This window comes from Ochotona princeps, chromosome 5, assembly GCF_030435755.1.
Source record: "Ochotona princeps isolate mOchPri1 chromosome 5, mOchPri1.hap1, whole genome shotgun sequence".
Classification (NCBI taxonomy): domain Eukaryota; kingdom Metazoa; phylum Chordata; class Mammalia; order Lagomorpha; family Ochotonidae; genus Ochotona; species Ochotona princeps.
Window position 1 is genome coordinate 6,550,470 of NC_080836.1, and position 27,839 is coordinate 6,578,308.

The 27,839-nt window shown below is 40.5% G+C and overlaps 1 long non-coding RNA gene across 1 annotated transcript; it reads right to left on the minus strand.

The window, feature by feature from the left end:
- Nucleotides 1-490: 490 nt before the first annotated feature.
- On the minus strand, nt 491-27,830 carry LOC131480294 (uncharacterized). Its single transcript, XR_009245396.1, has 3 exons — nt 27,755-27,830; nt 16,828-16,926; nt 491-641 (listed from the first exon to the last, which is right to left on the minus strand). It is a non-coding gene; the product is annotated as an uncharacterized LOC131480294 (long non-coding RNA).
- Between the last annotated feature and the right edge of the window lie 9 nt (nt 27,831-27,839).

Genomic DNA, 27,839 nt, shown 5'->3' on the forward strand with positions numbered 1-27,839 from the left:
CCGCTAAGGAAAATAGTGTGGTGATTTCTTTGGAAACTAGAAATAGGGTAGCCCTATAATCCAGGAATTTCACTATCTATTATAAACCGAAACCCCATGAACTCACTGTGTGAAAGAGATGTGTGCTGCGCTGCGTTCAGATAGTCGAACAAAGGGATGCATCAGAGTTCATCCCAGATGGATGGACGCAGAGACCATCATATACATACATACATGCATACAGACATACATATGTGAATATTATGCAGCCATAAAGTGGAATGATGTTCTATTCCTTGTGGCAACAGAGTCAGAAAATGACACGTTGAGTCATGTAAACCAGAAAGAGAAAGACAAATACCATAGATTCTGTCTGATAGGTGAGAGCCAAAATTAAGAAAAAGTAAAATACAAATGTCAGTCAAGATCTGTTTTAATTTTGCGTTAAACAAATCATGGGTGGCACCTATTATTATGGATTTAACAACATGTGGCTGTTTTAAAATTTACCTTCATTTGTAATGTTGAGCATATTTTCCTTTGATTAACGTGGCTTGTCCTTGACATATTCCTTGTGGAGATAATCTTTTCACATTTTATTTCGTGAACTCTTTATTTAGTGGATCCAATAAATCAGAATATAATATAAATTAAAATATTATCTGAAAAATAATAAAAATGTCTTAAAGGATCATACTAAGTTTACCAACTATCATTATATGTATCAAGGAATAGTTTTTACTAAATGAATTTGTAACTTGGAAAAAACTATATATGTAAGCAACTAGTATAGGAAGGAACAATTAACTCTCAGGATTTTATTTCTGTGTTTTGCACACTGAAATATTAGGGAAGCAGTTATCAACAAGATATTTCAGTCACACTATAAAGGAAGGGAGCATAGTCTATATGATGGAAATATAAATGGTTAATGCCTGCTTGGAAACAAAGAAACATTGGACTAAGAAACAACTAAATGTGTATGAATGTACATACAAAATGAAGAAAATCAGAACTGTACAATAAATACTTGTATACCACAAATAGCAACGGAAGATTGAGGGACTAAAGTATATAGGAGATAAAACAAAGTAATTACTAAGGTAGATTTTTTGGTCAGCTGCTGTGTTGAATATAAATGAATTAAGCATTTCATGCTTTCATTCTTTATTGAACAATCTTTAATTGAAAAAACTATATGTCTTGGTCTTTAATTTTGTTAAGCTTCTCCAATGTATTTTTAATTTTATACCAAATTTCAAATTTACAACTCCATTAATTCAAAATAGAGTTTGTGGTTTTTTAGATGTTAACTTATTTCAGTTCTTTAAATAACTTCTAGAAATGAACACTCAGCACCTTTGAAATATTTCCTTTGTAAGAATATATTTACTTAAAGTTATTTTAGCTATTTACATCTTTTTTCCATTCATGGTGTTTTTGTCATTCATTTGAAACATTTTGAGATTTTGTCTTTGATACCTGAATTATTTATATAGGTTATAAGTTGACAGTTATACAGATCTTACTACCTATATTTTGGGATTTTCTATTTCCTTGTTAATTTTTGATTTGACAATAGATTCCTTTTTTTAAAAGATTTATTTTATTTTCATTACAAAGTCAGATATAAACAGAGGAGGAGAAACAAAGAGGAAGATCTTCCGTCGTATGATTCACTCCCCAAGTGAGCGCAATGGCCGGTGCTGTACCAATCCGAAGCCAGGAGCCAGGAACTTCTTCTAGGTCTCCCACATGGGTCTCAAGGATTTGGGCCGTCCTAGACTGCTTTCCCAGACCACAAGCGGAGAGCTGGATATGAAGGAGGACTGCTGGTATTAGAACTGGCACCTTTATGTTATCCTGGCACATGCAAGGTGAGAATTTTAGCTGCTAGGCTATCGTGCCAGGCCCACCGTGATGCATTTTAAAAGCAGAATGTTGAGCTAATGGCTGTTGCTGCAAAGTTATACTGTTGTAATTCTATTGGTGAAGGTAGTAAGAGGGAGAGAATGGGGAGGGAGGAAGTCATGTCATGCAAAATAACAATAACAGTTAAAAAGAATATTTGAAACAGGCCAAAAGAGGAGAGAGAGGGATCCTTCCACCTACTGTGCTACTACTGTTCATATGATAACAACAGCCGGGACTGGACCAGATCAAAGTCATGAGCTGGGAACTCCATCCAGGTTTCCCATATGAGTGGTCCAGACGTGAGCTGCTGTCCAGGGTATGCAGTAGCAGGAAGCTGCATTTAGCGCAGAGCCAGGCACTCTCATACAAGCTCTAGCACCTCAAACACTGTCTGAACTACTTGCCACACACACCCTATCCTTTGTGGGACTTCTACACTTCATGGCAGATGAGCTGTGGAAGGCTGGCTCCAGCCCTGCCGGGAGATTCAGTGTAAGACAGCTCTCCCCGGCGCTCAAGTCCGCACCAGTTCTGCATGGATCCTCATTACGGAGGTCAAGCCCCTTCCCTGGAAAAATGAGGAAGCTAAGCTCAAGTCTTCCTTTTAGAGATCTAATTAATTAAAATCGTAATTGTGGGAGATCTCCCCTGGATCTTTGCCTGCTTGGCTTGTGTGGGAGGTCACAGGCACAAGGCAACCCATGTCCCAGGGGAACTTTGACTGTGACTTTGGCTAATTGAGACCTCAGTCTGACCCAACCACTGGCTATACAGAAGAGGGCAGTGAGTTTGCACCCCAGTCTCTTCTCTGTCCTTGGACAAACTCTGCTGGAACTTCCTTGGTAAGCAACTCTGATAAGCCAGGTGGGGTCGCTGCTACCTTGCCAGTCTATCTGCTATATGTGATCCACAGCCTACCTGCCAGCTGTGAATGTTGACATGATTGGATTTATGACATGACTGGAGGGTCTGGAGAGATAGACATGCCTTCTAGCCAATCAAAGTGCTGCTGTTGGGTAGGAGGACTGTCGGGACATGCCCTTCTGTCTTCCCTTTTCTTAGTCTGTGTAAACTTGTGCTTGCATTACAGTAAAGCGACATGCTCAATCAATCAGACTGTCTCCGATGGTTCTTGCAGCAGTAGAATACCGTCATTTTACCCCCTCGGTGGTTTAGGGGGCCTGCTAGTAGGAACCCTGCTAGACACATTGGTCTGGAAATTAGCCTCATAGCCCTACCAGGATCAACTGCTTGAACACTTCAACTGTATATTATTTGCAAGAAGCAATTATGCCTCTGGAAGACCCACGTGAGTGACTCAGTTTGAAACATGTAGTCCGGGCTTGGCCCCTAACCTCGCAGCTAAAATCCTCACCTTGAACACAGCGGAATCCCATATGGTCGCCGGCTCTAATCCTGGTAGCTTTACTTCCTATCCAGTTCCCTGCTTGTGGCCTGGGAAAGCAGTAGAGGACGGCCCAAATTCTTGGGATCCGGCAACCGTGTGCGAAACCCGGAAGAGGTTCCTGGTTCTTGGCTTCAGATCAGCTCAGCTATCCAAGAGGTCAAATTTTAAACTAATGTTCTCTACTGCCTGCTGCATAAGAGCTGGCATTTTATCTACTGGTTTTGTTTTTACTTAAAGGGGTTAGAAATCATTTACTCGATGATAATAAAATCATTTATTGTTTCTTATACCTTTACTATGTAATGGAAGATGATGTGTAAGTGAATGTTTTTAATTACAAACAAGTGATATATTTTTTTTCTTCTTCTGAACTCTCACACAGGGAAATGCATTTTGTTTGGGATGAGAAAGTGACATAGGGTTATCCTGATTAATATTTGTAGAACATGTCTTTTCTCCAACATTTTTATTTCAAAATTTTTATTTGATTTGTCTTCAAATGATTCCCTTTTAACCAAAATTAATTGATATCTAAAATCTAATATTTGTTGTTAATGCATAAATATCACTCAAATGTCATTTCAGATAAATTTTGAAGGGAGGCATATCATTTTCTCTTTATCTCAAAGCTACCAGGCTTCTTTTTGCTGCCTTCCTAGATGTCTTTTTTCTATTGAAAGTTTTATCACTGCTAATTTTGAAATTATACGCTGCATACATGCAATGGTTTTCTTAAACCATTGCACATGTGTTTAAATTAACTAAATTATCAGCTTCATCCTCAAAGAGGAACACATACTTCACTGTCTTATAGTGCATATTGTTATTTCAGCTGTTTTATCTTCATCATGTTTAAAAGTTCCACATGGGGATAGTTTTGCTGTTTTTCTTATTGCAAGTATCTCTTCAATCATTGATTTTCCCCTTTCTGATTCACTGCTTTGTATCATGTGTCCTTCTCCTTGGGTTGTGTTTTTTTCTACCATGATTCTTTGTAGGATTTACAATCAAGCAAGAATCCTAAGCGAGCAGAAAAACTTCAAGCAATGACAATATTGATATTCCAGAATATTTCAAAAGCATCGTTAAACGGAATCGTACCACAACGCAGAAAGATAACGGAAAGTCAACCTGAGTGGGTCGAGACTTCCTTAACAGTCAAGTTCCTTGACACTTTAAGACTGGGAGTGTTACAACAGAATGTAATTAACATTGTGCCCTTCTGTTTCCTGCTCTCCTTCAGTTTCTTGAGAATGCAAAATGATTATTCTGGACTAGGAAAGTTCTAAGACACCATGCATATGATTTCCAGGAGGCAGGAATTTGAGGGGTGATGTGATTTCACAATAAAAATTTAAATGATCAAGATCATTGCTTTGGGGCCGAGCACAGTGGCATAGCTGCTTAAGTCCTCACCTTGAACGCACCAGGATCCTATATGGGTGCTGGTTCTAATCCCGGCAGCCCCTCTTCCTATCCAGCTCCCTGCTTCTGGCCTGGGAAAGCAGTTGAGGACGGCCCAAAGCCTTGGGACCCTGCACCTGTTTGGGAAACCAGTGTGGGAAACCCAGAAGAGCTCCGGGCTCCCGATTTCGGATCAGCACAGCACCAGCCATTGCAGTCACTTGGGGAGTGAATCATCAGATGGAAAATTCCTCTCTGTCTCTCCTCCTCTCTGTATATCTGTCATTCCAATAAAAATAAACAAATCTTTAAAAAAAATCACTGCTTTGTAAACCTGGAATGTGCCTGATTATCTTCTACACCCAAAGAAGCAATTTGATTTAATCGTTTTCCATTTATTTTTCTAGAAGCTGATACTCCTTTTTCTTTTTATCTTCCTCACAATTAGCCGCTCAGAGAGTGTAAACATCAGTGGGAAGAAGTTTTCCAGGTCTTTCAAGTAATTCAACTTGGTTACACTGCTCAGAAAAGTTCAAGGAATTATCTGTGTCTAGTTTTCCATCACTATTAATTCCATCCTTTCCCATGTTTATTATTATTCTAAATTTAAGCCATTTTAAGTGCTAAGATAGAAGTAATCTTCTTAGAGATGACTTATATCTGTTTTGTTTTCATTCAAGGTTTGACATTGCTGAAACGTGCCTTCTACAGCCTTACTTCCTGATGGTTCACTTGGCTGTTCAGGATAGGCTATGGCCAAGGACATAAATTCTTTACAAAAAGTGTTTGCATTCCTAATAAATACTTGCCCTTGTCTTTCCTCATTTTTGGTATTTTCTTTCAGATTCTTTAAGTTTTGTTAATATAACCACTGCTTAGATCTAATTTTCAGTGAGAATTAAAAATTTCTTTGATTTTCATTGAAAATTTCATTCAAGTTTCAAGGAAAACTGCATATGAAACTTAGCAACTGTCCATTAAATTATTCAAAGAAGCAATGTGACTGCCAAGGGTTTCATAATTTGGAAGCATTAATCTTTGATATCTGTGCAGGTTTTTTTCTGTATGTAATTTTATTATATTCCAACTTATACCAAAATTAGGATTTATTAATTTAAATGTTTGTGGACACAATTTGTAACATTTTTATGACATTTGTTAGTGAAATACAACATCTGGAGTAGCCACTCTACTTCTCTGGGACTTGTTCTGGATCTAATTATTTTCTGTATTTGACTGACATTTGCAAGCAAGAGAACAATCTCTTCTCAAATTTATATTGTGCAAAAATGCAATTATCAGATTGTGCACCAAAACTTTGACATGTTGGAATGTTTAGGCCTTGTATTGCTACAGCCGTTCTTTTAGTCACAGCAAGATGTATGAGAATGTCTCTTTAAGGAGATAATCATTGGCAGTATAGACTGTTTCTAATATCCGCCATTCTTGGACTCATATTACTGACTTTGTGGCACTGCCCATCTCTAAGGTCTTCCGCTTCCCCTTGTTTAGGAACCTCACATCTGTTCTCCATATTCTAGCTTGTGTTTGTATTTCCTCCCTGAAAAGTGACCATCTAGATAAAGCTAGTATTTCTGAACTCGGGTGATACTTTTTGTTTCCTCACACAAAGGAAATGTTCTGATCTGACATTCTCAATGTTTATGCTGGGAGTCCTTATACGAAATCTCAGTTCAAAAGGAGAGAACTGGTGGAGTCCTGAAAATCTGTGAACTGCATGGATGGCAATTCACGTGTTGAGGCGCTGTATGCCAAACAAAGGCAGAAATTGTCACACATGAAATAAGAACAATTCTGCAATAACATTCATTAAAAAAAAGGTTGATCCTGCTTTGATTCATATCAAAAACCAATGGCTTAAATGTGGTATATTAGTAGTCAACATCATTCTCTAATTCTAAGACTGGTTTCCACGTCTTTCATTTTCTCAGTAGTGACTCATTGAACCCTTAGGGATGTATACCCAAGGCTCAGACAGAGGAATGTCTCCTATGGTCTGGAAATATGACCTCACTCATACCCCAAATGCTGTTGGGGAATCTCAGATGTTCTCATCTTAGCAGCCATTTTGACTCCAGCTGGCTAGAACAGCTTCTAAACAGGGGAGGTCTTACATTCTCAGCACAAGAAATTAAGGACAAAATATTCAAAGGTGCTTAAGGTGTAGTCTCATACTTTGTATATGTCACTTTTCTATAGTTTCAGTGATGAACGTAAGTCATAAAACCAACCTCATTTAAGGAGTTGGTAGATGATATCACCTCTCAGCAGAGGAGCGGTCGCAGAAAAATAAAAAAGAACATCAAAAGCATTTTTGAAGAAAATTATGCTGTTGTTTGATCTATGAGTCATTGAAAAATGTAATGAGAAAGTGTTTGGAAGGAATAGAGCTAAAATGAAAAAAAAATCAAATCAAACAAATATAGTTATCGCTGATCTTTGCTGAAGAGATGCGTCTCCTGTACGTAACAAATAGAATAGTTTTCCTTTTTAAAAAAAATTTATGTCATTTTATTATTGTCATTTTATGATACAGTTCCATAGGCCCTGGAATTTCCCTTATCCCCTCCCCAGTTCCCCTTCACCCCTCACTGAGTTCCCCATATCATTATTATTATAGTCGTATGCCCACCATTGCGGGCATGGACAATGGCAGAGTCCAGGATTCTGTTATAAAGACATAGTAAACAGTTTCACTGGGAGTCCATCTTTGTCTGGAAGTAGAGATGCATAATGCATTATGTCCTCACATCTGTATATGATAGTCTCCATTACACAGTTATTATACATCCCCTTAAATGAAAAGCCACAATACAAAATTAACAACAGGAAGAAAAATAGAAATTTATAATGCCATGAAGAAAAATAACATGCTGCTAGATAGGAGAGTCTCCATTACACAGTTACTATACATAGCCTCAAATGAACCACAAAGCAAAATCAACAACAGGAAGAAAAAAAAGAAGAATTTAACAACACCATGAAGTTAAACAACATGCTACTGAAAGACTAATGTGTCACTGAAGAAATAAAAAAGAAAATCAAGAACCTTCTTGAAGAAAATGATGCCACTCTATGATCTATTAGTCATCGAAGAATTTAATGACTGTTTTCAAGAGATGAAACTAGCAAAAAAAAACAATAATCCATGAGGTATAGTTTCTGCTGATCTATGTTGGTTAAATATATCTCCTGTAGGCAGCAAATAGATGGATTTTGTTTTTTCATCCAGTCTATTAATCTATAACGTTTGATTGATCAGTTTAAGCCATTCACATTCATGGCTAATATGACTGGATGGTAATTTCGTCCTGTCTTTTTAAAATGAGTTGTTATTTGACTTAGTCTTTTGTTGTTGTTTTACTGGGATGTTCTTCGCATTTGCCTTTGTTTTTTGTTTTTTGTTTTTTTTAAGATTTATTTATTTTTATTGGAAAGGCAGATATACAGAGAGGAGGAGAGACAGGGAGGAAGATCTTTCATCTGATGGTTCACCGAAGCCAGGAGCCAGGAGCTCTTCCTGCTCTCCCACACAGGCAGGTGCAGGGTTTCAAGGCTTTGGGCCATCCTCGACTACTTTCCCAGGCTACAAGCAGGGAGCTGGATGAGAAGTGGGGTTGCCAGGATTACAACCGGCACCCTGCCTTTGGTTTTAGTGGACACTATTCCTCTTCTCAAGAGAACATCTTGAAGTATCATTTGTACTACAGGTTTGGAAGAGACATATTCTTTTTCTTTTTTTGTTTAAATATTTATTTATTTTTATTACAAAGTCAGATATACAGAGAGGAGGAGAGACAGAGAGGAAGATCTTCCATCCAATGATTCACTCCCCAAGTGAGCGCAACGGCCAGTGCTGTGCTGATCCGAAGCCGGGAACCTGGAACCTCTTCTGGGTCTCCCACATGGGTGCAGGGTCCCAAAGCTTAGGGCCATCCTCTACTGCTTTCCCAGGCCACAAGCAGGGAGCTGGATAGGAAGTAAAGCTGCCAGGATTAGAACCAGTGCCCATATGGGATCCTGGTGCATTCAAGGTGAGGACTTTAGCAGCTAGGCCATGTTGCCAGGCCCAAGAGACATAATCTTTTAACTGTTCTTGACTGTGGAAGAATTTTATTTCATTTTCAAAGGCAAAAGAAAGCTTTGCTAATTGCATTATCCTGGGCCTACAATGTTTTTCTTTTAGAATCTGAAATATGTTGCTCCATTCGATTCTTTCCTGTGGAGTTTGCTGTGAGAAATCTTCTGTGTATTTAATTGGCATTTCTTTATATATCAATTTTTTTTCATATGCCTATTTAAGGGTCTTTTCCTTATGTTCGATTGAAGAGAGCTTGATGATCATGTGTCTTGGTGAAGATCACTTTTGATCAGGCCTGTTGGGAGTTCTGTGCCCTTCCTGGATCTTGTTTCCCAATTCTTTCTCTAGATTAGGGAAATTTTCCCATATCATTCATTAAATACATTTTTAAACTCAGCTTCTCTTTCTGTATTCTCTGGAATTCTCATAAGTCTTACATTTGGCCTTTTAGCAGAGTATTTCAATGTGTGAATATATTTTTTTTTTTAGCTTTACACAGCTCTGCTTCCAGCTTTTTATTTGTTTCCCCGTGGTAACAGAAAATATCTCCCAATTCTGAGATTCTTTCTTTAGCCTCCTTCATTCTGTTTTAGAGACTCCACTGTACATTTAATTTGCTCCACTTTATTCTTCATTTCTGATATATCAGCTTTTATCTGATTTATTTTGAGTGTGATGTGTTCCTTAAATTTATTGAACTGCTGTATTACATGCTTCCTGTTGTTAATAAGAAGCCTTATAAAAAATGTCTTGAATTCTAGATGTATTCTTAACTGTGAGTTTCACAAAAGCTTTTGCTTTTTTGCATGAGTGTCTTCAGTATTATTCATTGTTGCTTTGTTTCTTCTTTTGCTCTTGGTCATTATACTTCCATTTTCAGTATCTTCTCCCTGGGGCAGGGTTCCAAGCTCTGTCACCACAGGTCTACAGTTCGATTTTACTTATTGTGGTTGGTACATGGCTCTTTCTTTGCAGGCACTTGTGCCACACCCTCCAGCAAGTTCTAGGTCTGAGATTTAAGCTAGATTTCCACCATGGTCTTGGTAGACCCAGCTCCTGGCTCACCAGTCTCAAGCTCTTGTGATACCATGATGAGAGTGCATCGTTGTCTGTACAACCTTCCTCCAACTTCTGGTTGGAGCAGATACCAGGATTATTAGAGAGACACCAGGTAACCTATATAGCTAGGTTGTTGGTGGTGAACTTGCCGGAACCTGTTGGCCGTTAGGTCTGAGGGTCACATGGACCTATTTTGATTCATAAGGCGCCAAAATCAGTATTATTTTCCCTGTGGGACCAGCATAATACAATTACCTCAGTGAGTTTGCTCCCAGCTCAGTGCATGTACAGCTCATTGTTGTCCTTGCAGTCTTAAATCCTTTACCACACCATACCAAATGACACCTGAGGTGTTTCTACTAAATTTCTTAATCTGCTGGCAGTACAAATGAGGGCTACCCTGACCTATTTAGGGTGGAATTTTGAAGGTGCTATGTTGTTGCAGTTCACTGAGCCAGAACTGATTTCACTCCCAGCTCAGTGCAAGCACAGTCCTGTCACATAGCCTTTGCCTGCATAAACAAAATTGTGCCTAATTTGGCTCTAGGTGGCTGACTGGGTTGTTAAATCCGTTCTGTGCCTGTACTGCCTATCTGGGATCAGCTGTTATGTATGCTCCTTGTTAAATCAAACAGACCAACATGATGGGCAGTTCTTTGTCTAGTTTCACCTTCTGAGCATCCAGTGAATGCCTCTTCCCACCTTATTGGTGCTGGAGCTATCTGCAAATACAATTCAAATTGCCACTCACTGGGTTTATCAGCCACTGCACTGCCACACCATTGTGTCTGCTGGTTTCCCATGTCTGTCAGTCTCCAGGCACCCCTCTGCTGTTGTTCTGTCCTCTTGTATTTCCTGGAACATGCCCTCTCTGCTTCACATAGGCTAATGTTTTTTAGTCTATTTAAATGTGTCCCTACCCTAATCTGGCATCTTGATTCTCTTCTGGTGATCTTTATAACAAACTGTTAACAATGTATGGCATTCGCCTTTTTGATCTCTTAACCTTGGCTATGTGAGCAAACTGTTGTAATTTTCTTGTGTACACATGAAACAGGAGTACCAAGCTCCCTCTCTTGTGGACATACCAAGATTTTCCTACCACCAGAGTGTGTATTAAATCAGAAAAACAGTGTGAATTTATTAAATCACCTCAAATGTCTCACTGATCATCAAGAATAAGCTACAACTATTTTTTTTAAAGGCATCAAGAAAATGTAGAACGTTTGTTAGGTGTTACATTGTTCTCGGGCAAGTGGAATCTGAGAATGTTCAAATATGACATTCTTGTATAAGTGAAGACTTGACTGCTTTCCAGAAAATGTTGTTTTCAGAGATATCTAACGTATCTAATGTTACTGTTTTGTTTCTGCTGTATTGCTTGTTTGCTGTGTGTGTGTGTGGTGGAGCTGATCATCAAAGGGTTTGTTGTATTTGCTCATGTGTTTAGTGAAAGTATAAACGAGCAGTGTACTTAGAAGATGTATTTTTGCTGCAGTAGTTTGGCCCATGGTGCACCACCGTATAGGCTGACATCTCACCGCTCTGAAGACCTACACTTGAGACTCCTGGGAGCATTATTTCATCCAGGACTTGTCTAGGTCACTACCTACTAGCACACATTTCCTCTTGCTTTTACCCACAGAAACGTAAGCCAAACTTTCTGTTTTGTTTTGTTTTGTTTTGTTTTTGTAAATACTGAAACATTTTAAAATAGCTTTTTGGGGGCATCTGGTTAATCAGGTAAATTATTTGATTAATTGTATTTACCTTAAAGGCAAACAAGGCAAACTGACAGCAAGAGAGAGAGAGAGAGAAAGAGAGAGAGAGAGCAAGAGAAAGCAAGAGAAAGAGAGATCTTCCCCCAGGGGATTTACTGCCACAATGGAGCAATATCCTAGGGTTCAAATTCTCATGTTGTGACTTCTGCATGGCCAGCATCAGCGATGGTACCCAGCCAGTTCTTTCCAGAGAGAAAAGAGAAAGGAGTGAAATAAGTCCTGTATTCCAGCGATCTCAAGGAGAGCAGCACTTTGCTTCCCTCTTATTTTGAGTTATTTCTACTTTTGAAAGGCCCTTTTTGTCAAGATACCCAAAAGCACACATATGCACAAATCCCACTATGTCAGTAATTTGCTTTTCAAGTATCTTTCTCTCCTTAATGTGACTTGCTCATAATTATAATGATGCCTATTTAGTTTTATAACATTGTTTGTATTATCCAGTTTTTGTTTTACATTTCTATTTGCTTTTCAATTAGCTTTTCACCTCTCTATGGTATTGATATACCTTACCTTGTTTCATAAATTGGATAAGGATAACAACAGAAGCTGTTTAAAATTTACCCTTCTTCCCTACAATGAATTCACTGAAAACTGTCTTTGTCTGCTTTTGATTGCAATGATTTTGTTTCTTGATATAACTTTTCCTTGGATTTAATAAAAATCTTTCCCAGACTCTCTTTTATGCTTATTTTTTAAAAATGAGACAAAAGTAAGGTTTGGCATTTATTCTCAAAACAAAGTGAAAATAATTGTGTTTGGGCCTTCCCACTCACATTTGGCCTCCCTTTAATTCTTAGCAACAGCAATGAGTCAGCAGGAGGGCTGTGTGCAGGGCAACATGGCACTGAGTGCCCAGCATAGCATTCCCTGGCCTCTGCTGGACACCAAGTATCAGGAGGTTCCTCTGCTTCATGGAGACTGTCACCAGCAGTGTCAAGGAATGACATTCTCTTCTTGGGAAGAAACTCCCATGTCTACCTCCTCCACCCAGTTTGTTGGGAAGTTCTCTCTTGTACATCTTGTACCCAGCAGGAAGGAGCAGTATCATGCCTCCAGCAATGTCACTCCATGCTGTGACTTCCTATATCCTGCATGTCTTGGATGCCACATGGATCTCCCTGTTGCCATTTCTGACTCTGCTACTTCATGTGTGGAGAACAGGGCATCTCACTCTTTGTTTTGTAAAAGTCATAGAAAGTCCCTCCTTACCATGTACAGCCACCGACTTCTTGGGCATCCAAGATGAAGCCCCTTAAAACATGACTGGGGTGGGCCCAGTGAGGTGACTTTTAGTGACTAAAGTTCTTGCCTTGAATGTGCTGGGATCCCACATGGGAACCAGTTCTAATCCCAGCAGCCCTTTTTCCCTTGCAGCTCCCTGCTTGTGGCCTGGGAAAGCAGTCAAGGACTGCCCAAAGACTTGGGACCCTGTACCCACATGGGAGACCCGGAAAGATCCCCTGGCTCCTGACTTTGGATCAGTGCAGCTCTGACCGTTGCAGTCACTTGAGGAGTGGATCATTAGATTGAAGATCTTCCTCTCTGTCTCTCCTCCTCTCTATGCATCTGACTTCGCAATAAAAATAAATAAATCTTTAAAATGTAGATATAACTGGGGTTGGACTTTGCTGCTACCTACTTATCAGCAGAGCGTATTTCTAATGTGAGATAATCCTATTGCTCTCATACCCTAGAATCAAATTATTCTACCCACTGCATCTAAGTGGTGCAGCTTTCAGATGTCTCTCCTTGCTGCATCTCAGTCTTTACAGAGCTCATGGGATCCCTGATCCCTTTCTGTTTTGTTCTATAAAACACCACTGCCATCATAGGAAGGAAAGACTGGCCCTGCCTTGTCCATGGAGCAGTATCTGAGGGTTGCCCTTCCCTCTTCTCCATCAGTGAGCAAGAGTGCTTTGTTTTCAGTCTCTCCATGGCTGCTTCCAGGAGAAAGAGGAATCCTACATGCTCATCCACTCTCTTCAAGTCTCCTGACAGTGTTTCCTTACTTGAGCTTCTAAACAAACTATGATTTCTAAACATTAGTCCTAACTATAGCAGATATTAATTTATAGCTTGTAAAACTATCCAAATTATATAAAGTTTACACATTTTGTTGGGTTTCATTGTGCAAAATCATCTCTAAGCAAAAAACACTTTACCTACAACCAGACATTTTTTTCCCCTGGGAAAGCAAAATAGTAATATCGAAAATGCAAGGCTAGTAGTTCCCTTGTGTTGCAAAATGAAGTCAATTTTAATTCTCCTATGACTGATCTGATCACACCGAATACCATGGTACAATGGTAGAAAAGTTCAGAACATCCTGATATTTTAGAAAACTTACTGGATGTTCTTATTCTAATAACCCTCTTGTTTCTGAGAGCTAAAATCTCATTTCTATTATGACGGAAGAATTTGGAAACAAAATTCTTAAAAAAGAAATCTACTTTCAATTTCAAGTATTGTGAGAAGGAAAGTTGATAATTATGATGACTATAGAAGGCATTTATGTACATGAAAAGCACAGAGAGAGAGGGAGAAATAGAGAGAGATTAAGAGAAAGAAAGAGAGAGAGAGAAACAGAGTTCTTCACATGCTGTTTTATTTCCAAAATGGACAAACAACAGGGGCTATATCAGGTGATATCCAGGAGCCAGAGATTCCATGTAGGTCCCTACGGAGATGCAAGAGCAAAGGTACCTGTACCATCCTCCTCTGCTTTCCCAGGTGTTTTAGCATGGAGATAAAATGGGAGAGTAGCAACGAGGATGCGATCACAGCAATGGTTTAAACTGCTACATCGCAACATCAGGTTCACAGTTATTGGAGAATCAAACGTTTTCACTGGGGACAGTCTGGCTAGCCCCTAAAAGCCTTGCTGCAATCTGCAGGCAGTCTGTACTTCTCTCATTTTCCACAAATTCCCAAATGAAGATGGTGATGTCCTGAAATACACAAAGAGCTTCATCACCTCTCATTGTTACCAAAAAAAAAAAAAATTAGATTAGAATGTTTTCAAATGATTGGGTAAATACAAAACTTTCTCTTCTCATACCAGAGATACAGAACTTATCGGGGAAAAGACACAATTTTCAAGGAAGATAGGAGAGATCCAATCTTCAACAATGCCCCTGATTTCAAAGCTAAGAAGTGAAAATTTATCTAATACATCCGTTGGGTGCCACTTGCTGGAGTTCTGCTCCAGCTGAGTTCAGAACTCGAGAAGGGTGCATGGAGTAGGTGTAAAGAGGAAAGAAATGGACCACTACAATTGCGAGATCATAACGGACAATGCAAGAAAGCTGTCCTCTTTATTTATACAGAAACAATCACATGCTCTGGCTCAGACATTTTAAGTCATGATCAAGTGGGCATTTCCAAAGATAATTCTGCCATTTGTTACACTTTAAACTCTCAATAGAAGTTCTCAATAAATGGCACATATCAATCAGTAACATATTCCTACTACAATCCTCATTCTACAACTTAATCTTGAATCAGTTAAGGGAGGAAATGCATCACAGAAGGAGGGAGCCAAAGATCAAGGATGGTCAATGGGGGCAGCAGACACAGCATGAATTGTAAAATGCCCTTTTGCCAAGACATTACCAGCAACATTAACTTCCAAACTCACATTGATACTAAAGACCAACTCTGCAGAGGCAGACAATGTCTAAACAGATTACGGAAATCTCAGAAGGGTTGTCCAGGTGTCCATACATAGGAAGTTGGAAATGCCTTCCTGCCGGGCCTTGTCATGCAGGGCAAAGTCCTTGCAGCCTTGCCTGCAATGGAACAGTTCTCTTCAAAGCTTCATGTCCTCCACACCCACCGCACGGGCCCCAGCAGGGGAAGACATGTGATATTTGTCTTTCCATGTAAGGCTTATTTTGTGAGCCTTACATAAAATGGAGTCACTTTTTTTCAGGTCTGCACAAGTTTGCTAACCTGCTCTTTATGCTTTTGTACAAAATGCTTTGCTGGTTTCCTGCTTTTGGGGCCAGATCACTAGGCTAACATGCCTTGTTTGCAACCCGCAGGTCCAGGAATCAATATTGTGTGATTTATTCACTCATTGCTCCCATGACTGCCTCCTTTGGCTGCTGTATCCTACCTATTGTCCCCTTGGCAGCCTCCTGTGGTTGCTATAGCCTAGCCATTGTGCACCCATTGTTCCCAGGGCAGACTCACCTGGGGTTACTCTCTGACCAAAAGGAGAGCTGACCCCAGCTGGTTGATCTGTTTACCTTCCTCCTCAATAAACTTTGCTGTTTAGCAGATTTGTCTGGGGTGCACTTCTTAGGAGAGTTTCGGGTTGGAGGCAATAATTTCACTTGGCACATTGTCTCCAATTATCTCTATTTTAAAAATTGAAAATCATGGGCTTGGTGAGGTAAGCTAGTGGCTAAAGTCTTGCATGCCCCGGGATTCTATATGGGCACTAGTTCTAATCCTGGCAGACCCTCTTTCCATCTTGTGGCCTGGGTAACAGTTGAGAATGGACCGAAGTCTTGGGACCCTGCACCCACATGGGAATCTCACAAGAGGCTCCGGCTTCCTGGAACAAATCCGCACAGCTCTGATGGTTACAGCCACTTGGGGAGTGAATTAACAGATGGAAGATCTTCTCTGTCTCTCCTTCTCTCTCTATATCTGCCTTTCTAATAAAAAATAAGTAAATCCTTTTTAAAAAGCAGAAAATCATAATAAATTGTTTCCCAGGAAGATGAAATTGCAAACCTTTAAAATTCAAATTTGAAATTACATGTGTTACTCCAGATTCAGCTGTCTTTCCACCGACATCCCTGCTCTGGTATCATCCATTCATACAAAAGCCACTAGATGTCTGGTTGTAACTTGGAATCACAAGGTGACATTACTCAGACCTCAACCATAATGCTTTTAGCAAGAGTACAAAGTGTTTTCATTTTGGCTAGTGTCAGGAATGTTTGGAGGAGCCTCCATCTGATGAACTATCAGTGTCCTTTATTTCCAATAGCCATTAGTCGGGGCTAGTCACTTCCACAGATACCCATGTTCCATCAACGTGAGTTGTTCATGATCATGTACAATTACAGTTCAGCTGGGTCAGGCAGAAACCATGCAAATGCACAGACATTCATTTTATTATCAGCCTTGATTTAAGCTTTAATTAAATCAAATTCATGCAGTACATCCTTCGAACAAGCTGGCTGCAGTGAATGCTCATTCATCACATCAAGTGTCCACACACACTGTGGAAACCCAATGTGTACCTCTGATTGACTTCACACCTTCAAGAAAAAGAGATACTGTTGGGGCAGTTGCCTTGGAAACAAAGCAAATGGTTCAATATGTGAAACAACACCTGTTGATCTTCTGAAGGTTCATACAGTGGCATGGCCCAACCAGAGATCAGGCACTGCAGTCAACAGCAGTGCAATATTACAAACAGTTGCATCACTTCCACTGTAAATCCCAGTGACACATGACCTTGTCATCAGAAAGAAGGAAGAGCTGAGGCTTTTTTTATAAATATCCTGGTATTTGACATACAGACTTCTCTGAAGGCTCCTTGCAATGTGACACTGGGTTTAAGGTCCATCAGCTGCTGCAGGATGGTGTCATTTTCCTTAAATACTGGACTCCATGCAGGGAACCGGGGGTATGCACTGTTGTCATTAAGAGTCCTATGTTTTTTATCCCTAGGGAAAGGATCTAACATGCACCCACAGTTAGAAGAACATCACTAGATGCAGGCACTTGACCTTGAGCCTGAACAATAAGTCAAATAAACATCTATGCCAAGATGATTAGATTCAAGTAGTGTATTACAGGGACACAGAACTATGGGGTGGCCCTATTACTGTAAGAATACCTGGAGGTGGAAGGCAACTTTAGAAATGAGTCATGGGCAGCCATTTGAATATTTTGGAATAATAGACTGCAGAAAATCTAGAATGTTGTAAGTAAAATATGACAGGAGAGCCTGGGCATTCTGGCGAAGTTTGGAAGACAAGGAACCTGGGAAATTAGTCTTCTATGGAAGTGTAAATCCCACTAGAAACCAGATGAGAGGCCTTGTTTCCACTGCAGTAAAGAACTTCTTGAATCGTGGTCCTGTCCTCAGAACTTACCTAAGACAAAACTAACAATGGTGGACTGAGTAGCTCGTGTGAGAAATTCCAACATACAATGCATTCAGAGTGCAGTTTCAGTAATAATGGCAGATTCAGAAAATTCACAGCCTGGTCAGGGAAGTGAAAGGGGAAAACACACATTTAAGGTGAAATTTGCAAATTGATTGGTAAAGAAATCAGTGCAGATAAAAAAGAGCCAGTTGCTTTGCCTAAGGAAAATGCAAAAAGACTTCGATGGCATCTCAAAAATTTTGTGGGCACAGTATAGTACAATAAGCCTATGCTTGCAACACCAGTATCACATACAGGCAGCATTTCATGACCCAGTCGCTCTGTTTCCAACCCAGCTCCCTGTTCGTGGCCGGAGAAAGCAGAGGAGAATAACTCAATCCCTTGTGTCCCAATCCCACATGGGAGATATAAAACTGCTGCCTCCAGGTTTCAGACTAGTTCATCTCTAGCTTTTTTGTCCATTTGGGGAGTGAACTAGTAGATAGAAGATTTCTCTGTCTTTCCTTTTCTCTAACCCTGCCTTTCTAACGATAATAATGATGATGATGTTGATGATAATAATAACAAAGAATCCTGAGAAGACCCTTCTTTTAAAAGAAATAAGAGAAACACTTCTCCAAGGCCATTTCCTCTATCACAGGCTCATAGCCTCACACAGATGGAATTGTTTTAAGAAATGATCCAATGGCTCCATATTAAGCTTCCTGTCCAGGGATGATTCGGGGTTCATTTTCACGCTTTTAGTTGGTGAAGTGCTCCAATGCTACAAGCTCAGGTCAGAGTTCATGATGTCAATTGCATTGCAGATCACATTGTGTTGGATCTCCAGGCACATTGAATTCAGGAGTGGCATGAGAGTTATGGAGGTTTCCATCAAAATTTCAAGGTAAAGTTTTGGAGACAAGGAAGCAGTTTGCTATCGATCGGGAGCCTCTATATGGAGTTCCTATGGTTTGATGCCTACTGTAGCCATGGGAATGGAGCCACAGAGCAGACTGCCAGGCCATATGATGGCTACCAGTTAAAGATAGAAGAAAGCACTCCAAGCAGTAGTCACATGCCTTGTGGCCAGTAAACCAAAGGGTGAGACTTTCCAAAACCAACTGTCATCTCAGAGTGCACAAGATGCTAGATTTAGAACATTTCCTATCTGTCCTGCGGAATACAGGTTGCCCCAGAGCCACTTCTGTCTACTTCCCTGTTCTTCCTCTTTGGTAGGAATTTTAACTGTGTATGTGTCCCTTCATTCTGTCTTGGAAGTACCTGGCCTGTTTCCTGATTTCTCCAGAGATTCATAGGAGGAAAGAGTTTGCCTTGAATCTCAGGTAAGTGTTTGAGTTTCGGAGTTGTGTCTTAGTATGGGATAAGACAAGAGTTTGGGACCCTGGGATAGAAGGATTTTATATTGCATCGTTAAGAGGATATACACCCTGTGGGCCAGGAGAATAATTCTGTTGGTTTGAATATGGTTTGTTTACCCAACAGATCCATATGTTTAATTTAAGGCCTATTGTGAAGTGTTTGAAACATGAAAATTAAATTCAACTGTGGTGTTTATAAGTGATGCCCTTGGGATGTGAGTATATTAGGACATTAGTGTAGATCCTAAATGATTAAATCCTGGAAATCTTATAAGGTGAAGGGTGCTGCAGCAGAGGACACGCATGCTCACACACACACACACACACACACACACACACACACTTTTATTCAGAAGCTGGCAAAGAGAACATACAGACAGCATAAGAGAGAAGGGATTGGGAGGGGAAATTGAGAGCAGGCACCCAGCATCACCCGCAGTCATGGTCAACAGAGATCTTATGGGTGCCAGACTCCTGTGAGATCGGAAGGGGAGTGTCTATGTCCCAGGAGCCTCCCTCCCAGTTTCCAGGTGAACAAGATACATCATGAAGGAGGCAGTTTGATGAACAAGTGTTACACCTGGGCTGACTTTTGCAGTTTGCAGATATATATCCAACTCAGCAGACATTGCTAGCTATCTGCTTTATCTCATATCAATTCTGACTTTCAAATTTAAAAAATTCATCTTTTTAAGTTGTCACTGGATACTGCAATTAAATATAGACATTCATGAAGGTTTCCTAGGTATTTTGCATTTTATTTTCCCAGGTATTTTGCTCTGTACATGGGAATGCAACAATTATCTGTGACTGAGTGAGAATGTGTCCAGAGACTTAGAAAGATGAGCTGCTTATATATCACTGATTATCTTAAGGCTTGAATTAAGCACAGTCCCAAAGTATGATTTTTTTGGCCAGAGTCTACACACCTTTCTTTTGCTCTCAGCCTGGTGATTTTTATTTGCAACATAAATTGTGGATATAAAACAGTAAAAGAGTGATATTGCTCTCAGATATATAATAATTGAAAAAGTAGCTTTTGATCATGTTGGAAAATGTGAAGTTTTTCTGTCTCCATAAAATGTGTATGCTTTTTCCACAAGACCTTTTACTCAGTGCTTATAAATTGACTACCAACAGCTGTCTCAGGGTTTGTTTATTGAATTTAGGAGTTTCATTTTGTTGCAAGGAATTTAATTGTGAGAAATGGCAAGAGATACTAAAATACAGCTAGACCCAGCCTGATCCTGACATTTGTGCATCTGTGCCTTAAATTTGGATCCTGGTTCCATTTCAGTTTGCTCAATGTTATTAGAGCAATGAATGTGGGCTTTACTAGCCAGAGAAAATGCTACTAAGTCATTAGATGTCTGTGTGGCAGGTGGTCATTCAGGAGTTTGGACCCAATAAATCCATAAGCTAGTGGGAGGTAGTGAGGCATGGTACACTATTTTAGGGGCAGAATTTGTTTATTTTGCTAGCTGTCGAGGGTGAATTGAATACTCTGACTCTAGAAATTGATTTTATTTTGGATGAACTTAAGCCAGAAATACTATCTACTTCTAAAACCTGGTTCATAAATTAATACCAATCCCCTGGGACTGAAAAGGCATGGGTTAGAACAGCTCTTAATCTATTTTCTAGTCATATTACCAGCAACAGCATCTCTAAGAAATTTGTCTTAGTTTCTTAAAATATCAAGAAAGATGAAAGAAAGAAAGAAAGAAAGAAAGAAAGAAAGAAAGAAAGAAAGAAAGAAAGAAAGAAGAGGGGAAGCTGGAAAGAAAAACCTTATTCCTCGTTGTACTAACTTGAGACTTGTTCATATAATAACTCATTACAATTTGTAAAGCTGAACAATTTTAAAAGCAAGACACATATGACAGGAGTCAAGTAGTGCAGCCACCTAAGACAGACTTACTGCCAAAGAACACCCTGGATGTGTTCAGCAACAGTCTGTGTGACCATGGGCCCTTGCACCCTCATGGCAGGGCTGGAGGAAGAATGATTTGGGCAGTGTATCAGTGGATAGAATGCCTATATCTCTTTTGTTCTCTCCTCTCCATCTTCATCTGTGCTTGTTTCAATAATAAAAATGCCCTTTTAAACTACTTACATCCTTTCTTGGATGTAAACTGCCTGATAGTGGAGAGACAATGCTGAACTTAACAAGACAACCAAGATGATGTGCCTTGGAACACTTTCAAGCAAATATATTATAAGAAAGAACAGAATCATGTCCAAGGCAGGTTCAATCAGTTTCAAACATTCTGGATTGATCAGTGACTGCAGTTTCTCACTGTTGATACTTTGTGGTGCTTTAAATACACAAAATAGACCACAAAAGTAGGCATTATCCCCTCCACTAATAAGGTGATCACTTTGTGGTTTGCAGAGTAGTTCTCTTGAAACTACTGTCTGCCATACTGAGCCTGACTCAGAAGAAAGGTTTTGTTTGAGATCTAGGAGACTGTTTCAGTCTTTCAATCCTGTTTAAGGATGAGGACAGAGAGATGAAACCCAGATGCTCTGACAAGGGATACAGGCATCTTAACTGCTACCCAACTTAGCATGCCAAATGGCCACCTCACAGTGAACTTTTTACCATGCTTTTCTGATTTACAAAAATTAAATTAAATGTTTGACAGCCTTCCTTTAACTTCCTTGTTTTTCATTGCTGGAAATTTCTAACACCCACCTAGTGAATTCCCTTTTAGTCTTAAAACGTACAGCAGAGTGCATTCCTCCTACCTGAATTCCTGCTTTCTACACTAAGCATGAGTTATCCCCATCTTCATTTTCTTTATACAGCAATAAGTTGATGAATTGGGTTGATTTGGATCTTAGCTATAATGAATTGAGCTGCTACCAAGAACAGGACACAGATAACCCTCTCATACAGAGATTCCATTTTGTTTACATAAATCCCCAAGAGTGAGACGCCTGGGTCATTGGAAAGATCCATTTTGATATCTCTGAGGAATAAACAACAGATGGTCAGAGTGCAGGAGCCCTGAACCCAAGGGGAGACCTGGATGAATTTCCAGACTCTTGTCAGCAGCCTTGCCTAGCTGGATTAATTCCAAGGCACACATCCTTGCTCCATTAACTATTTCCTTGCCAACCAGCAATGGTTAAGAGAGGTATGTGTTTTCTCAGTTTTCAACAAAGCCAAGTGAGCACAAAAAAGTAGTAGGAACACAAGGTCCATTCAAATAAAAAGTAAAATCTTGAGAAACCATCAACTCAGAAACACAGGCACATAACTTGCCGGACCAAGTCTTTTTTTTCTTTTGGACAAAGATTTTAAAGCAGCTATCATGACAATGGTTTAACAGCAAAAGAAAATTGTTAAAGAGTTATGTAAAATATGAAAACTGTGCAAGAATTAAATGATTCTGTAAACTGGACTTGAATATTTATATGATGCTCAATACTTCCCAAGTACTCATGTGTACACTTGTACAATTTATGAGTGCGTAAAATGTAGGTGATTGGGCCTTGCAAGAATTCCTTAGTCTTTAGAACAATGTTATTTGAAGATAGTTCTTATGAGAGGGTTACCCTAAAGCCTGAGTTGGGGCCAACCATCTCTCTCCCTCTCTCTCTTTCCTAGTTTTGCATGTAATTCACCTTCTACCTGCACATGGTCATTGGCATCTACCACCCTCATCAGAAGCTAATCAACGAGACTGCTGGATTCTATCTATCCAGACTATCATTTCCAGATCTTTGAGCTTAAAATTCTCACTGAAACTTGCCTCTATCTGTTGTCATCTCATTGTAATAAAAAGCTAATACACCAATATGTTGATTTATTTAAAAGACAGAAACTATAGAGGTGAAAAGTATAAGACTTAAATTGGATAATTCACCAGATTAATTTTTAAAATTACTTGAATGCACATTGACAAAAATCACAGAACTAGGAATATGCCAGTTGAAATTAAGTATAAGGTGGACATGTTCAAAATTAGAGTCTCCATTCACCCAGATATTTGCTGTCATCCTTTGGCTAGGGTAGTTGTCCAGTTTTGTTCTGTTCTCCTTCTGCAGTGGTACCAGATGTCCTCTGCAAGCCCCAATGGGCTACCAAACTCTCATGTGCACTACTGAGGAGGTCCTGTTCTTGCAGGTGGCCCAAAGGTCCAAGGCCTTGGGCCAGGTGACCAGGATCCTACTAGACCCCGCATCCTGGTGCTCACACAGCCAGCACTCATTGAGGTAGCAGGTACAAGGAGCTGAGTCATGCAACACGGGCATTCCCCATCCCCCACCCCCAGGGTTCACGGACCCAGCACCCATTTCCCCAGAGATCTACACCCAGAAGGAGGCTGTTGCCATGTCCAATCCAGCCCAATGTCTCCATTCTGGCTCTCACACCTACCACTGGGAACCCCAACCCAGCCAGGATGTCACATTTGCTCCCCAAGCAGTCCTGTATCCAACCACATATCTTACAAGTATCAAGGGAGATTGCAGTTCCACAGGGGTGAGCCCACATACCCCCTCACAGATTATGCCTTTAGACCTAATTCTCACATGGCGGTTAGTATCATGGCCCAACCTATCATCACCTATCCCCTGTTCTAACTCTCACTGGTAGGTATTGCGTTCTAGGCCTGCCAGATAGGCCTCTAGTCCTAGCTTTAGTGTGTGCCAGTAAGTGGTGTTCAGGGATGGATGATGCTGACTGCCTGGGCTCAAGTCTCCCACTTGTGCTGGTACTTTGGTCTGACCCTTAAAGATCCAAACCGCTCAGTCGCAATCCACTTACTTACCTAAACAAATAGTGGCTTTGTGTACGGAAGTCCCTCACCTGGACATGAACCCTTGGGTCCCTGCTCACCTTTCCCTGTGCCATCCACCAAATCCCCTGTAAGCTCACACTCTCCAAGTCCCCAAAGCATGATGCTAGGTAGGCTGAGGGCTTTGTCGGGCTCCAATGGGACACAGACTGTCTTCCTGAGCAGTGGGAAGAGTTCTCCAGCTGGGCAAAATGAAGGGGCTGCACTCCTATAGGCAATTTTAAACAATCTAGATACCAAAACAATTCTGAAAAATAAGAAGCGAGTTGCAGACTGTATGCTTCACGTATCCCAACTTATAAGAAATCAAAGCTGTCAAAACAGATATATATCAATGCGATAAAATAAGCAGTCTAGAAACAAATTCACATAGATTATTTTCATCAAATATCATAAGATTAGTCAATTAAAATTGACTGGATTCTTTAGGAGTTTTTAATTACATAAAAAGAACAGATGTCAAATACTTGAAATATAGCTTCAAATATGCCCACTCCTTCCCTCACTCTCCCCTCCTTTCAGTTTAATTTTTTGCAAAATAGTTTTGATTTAGTTTGTAATCACAGGCTTAATGCACCACTAAACATAATATTAAAAAAGTAAAAATTGGAAATAGGTGAATATGAGAGCTGGGTCTGCGCGTAGACGAGGCCGGTCAAGGTTGTATTACCGTTCAGCATGCATGTGGACCCTGGGGGCAATCATGAATTGGCAATCATGAATTCCACAATGGGCGTGTGACAGGACAGGTTATGCTCTGGCAGCTGCTGGGTCACATGAACACTGGATCTGTGTGTGGGCCACGCTGGTCTAGGCTGTAGTGTGTGGGATGGATGTGAGCCAGAAGGATAAGGCCACAATATCCACCAGTGGTGATAGGACTGGGGGTCAAGCTATGCCAGTTTGAGCGTATCACCTGCCTACACACATAAGATCTGTTCCTAGGAGTAGGCCCATAACAGAACCTGGGGAACTCAGGCTAGTCCATCCTGGGTTGCAGCATTCATTGGCATATGTGTGAGCCATTTCTCGGGGTGGACCAGGCAGGATCTTTCTACAGCAAACACTGTCATGACTGAAAGCCAGGGCAGGGTTCAGGCCAGGCTTGGTTGAACCATAACACCTTCTAGTTTATATGAGGGCTGGGAGTGAGTTGGGTTGTGCCAGGTTGTAGCTCCTGCTGGTGAATACCACTGGGGTGGACCATCTCAGAGTGTGACACAGCAACACTGGCACAGGTAAGACCTGGAGCTAGAACAGGTTGGTGGGGAACTTTTAGGGACTCCCTCCCTGGGCTGCTGTTGCTAATGCTGAGCATGAAATTTGGTACTGTGTACGGGCCAGTCTGGGGGCAGTCAAATCTGACTTAGGCCTCTGTACCTGCTCATATGCACAAGAGACATAATGGGTCTGAGGCAGCCAGGCTAAGCCATAGCACCAGCTGGCAAGGGGCGAGATTGGATGCAAGCTATGCCAGGATGGACCACACATCCCCTGGCAGGCACAAGTTTGGGATCTGGAAACATGCCGGCAGAGGAACTGTGGGCACTCCCCTGCTAAAACATACCTCCTGTTAGTGAGCACTAGATCCAGGGCTGGGGATGGGCCAAGTTAGGCAAGGCAGTGTCAGCTGCAGGTATTTGTGAGGGCCAGGTCTGCGTGTGAATCAGGCTAAACCTTGGTACTTGTTGGTGTGCATGAGAGCCAAATGGGACACAGAGTGTGTAGGGCTAGACCTCAGCAGAGTCTGGGACACAGAAAAAATGGAGCTGAGGCCAGGACTGGTAGGAGGTATTGTGAATCACGCCAGCTAGGTGACACCATATGCTGGTATGCATGGGGGCTAGTTCTGTGGCGGACTGGCTGGCCTGGACACCGGTCAGTCCACTTGAGAGATGGGGCTTGGGTGGAACTGACTAGGCAGCTGCATCCACCAGCATATTCATTGGTTGATGTAGATAGGACAATGCAACCGCCCCTGTGCTGACTGCTCTACAGAGTCAGGTCTGAGGTCATTCCAAGTGAGGTTTCTTGGGGGACTCTTCAATAAGGCCACTGGAATCAGACCCTGGCCACACCACAGGATGTGCGGCCAGACCTTAGCATTCATGTATCAAGAATAGACCTCCTCGGTTTTTAATACCTGTGCAGTGGACAGTATGTCCACATGTACACTGGGGACATGATATGCAAAGCTCATCTAGGCAAGTAGAGGATCTTAATTCCCTCATCAAAGGATGGAAAGCACAACATGTTGGACAGTTCTCCTGGCTTAGCTTTGCAGCATGTTCCTGGTCCTGTGGATACAATAAGGTGAAGTTTTTTTCAATTACTACACCTTGGAAAGATTTTCTCAACCCTGCAGCAGTGAAATCAACAACTTTGCAGAACTATCAAACTCAAGTCATATCCTTGGAACAGTCTTCCCCACATCAGGGTCTCTAAGGCATTATCAAATGAGCAAGTACTGGTGTAGTTTGACAGCAAGAAACAACCATTTCCCCTCCTCTCTTGAAGAGATAGGAGAAAAAAAAACCTGAAGCATATGTCTAAACTTCCTCCGCACCGAACCTCACCACCCTAACCAGATGCCCACACGAGCATGAATCCCTCTCATCAAAGTGTACAATATTCCAAAGAAATCAAAGAAAAAAAGTTGTAAAAGAAACAAAAAGTGAAGTACATGTGTTACAGTATACCATTATTATATTCCTTAATGCAGGAATTATTTAAAGTTCTTCAATAAAGAAGTGTTCAGATTTACTTCTCTCTGTACATTCAGGAACAATAACATGACTGGCTACAAATAATCCTGTCATTATGCAAAATCTTGCTTGCTTTTACAAGATCTAATCCAATCAAAGAACAGTGACTTCATCAGCAAGCTGCTAATTGAAGCATTGCAGAAGTTCATCAGCGCAACTGTTGTAACTGTTGTTACTCTATCTAGCTATTTCACGTATTAAAACTAATATGTCTTAATGGCTAGGATTCTCAAAAAGCAGATGACACAATATGTAAGGGAAAGATTTCTCTAATGTCATGATAATCTCACAACCCTTTAAGAATTACAAGATTTCCCATGTATGTTTGAAAAGCAGCAGAAACCACCAACAGGAGTTGAAGACAGGACTATGGGGGGAATGCTGAAATATTCTACAATTCAGTGTAGATTACATTACAATGATATTTACTCAGAAAACTGAGGAAGTCTGCCTATTGTAGAAAACAAAAATAAAAATCATCAAAAACCCAAATATAGCCATTTTTTATACTGTTAAGTTGATGATTTATTTATTTGGGGGAGGCACTGTTACTTTTAATGAGAAAAAAAATGAGTCTTCTCCTTGAGCTACAAATTAGTAAGCTGGAAAATGTAACAGACTCCTTTCCAAATAAACAGACAAATCAGGTTGAGGACCAGGCTAAAATATTTCTCATCCTGAGCATTTATCACTCTGTATATCTTGTTACTCCAATTGGCTTTTGAATTAAACACACACAAACACAACAACAGCAAATATTTTGTAAGAGCTACAATATCTAAGAGTGATGAAATAAATTAGTTCCCTTCTCCCTCTAAACAGCATTGTTTCATCTCTAAAGCATAAAACTCTACATACTACACAAATGAACCAACCAATGTTCTTGCAAAAGTAATCCAATTTTGGATAATGTCATTAGACTTTAGTTATGGTGAAGTGCTAGGCACAAGAATTCATGGATTAATTAGGCATTAATTTGACATTGACTGCCAAATCAAGCTCCACGTTATATGTAATTCTTGGGAATGTATAGTACCTGGTGTGCATTTGGTGCTGACCGGAAGCAGTGGACCACAGTAACAGGGCTTGTAGAGCCAAAAAAACTGCCAGGCTGAGACTGC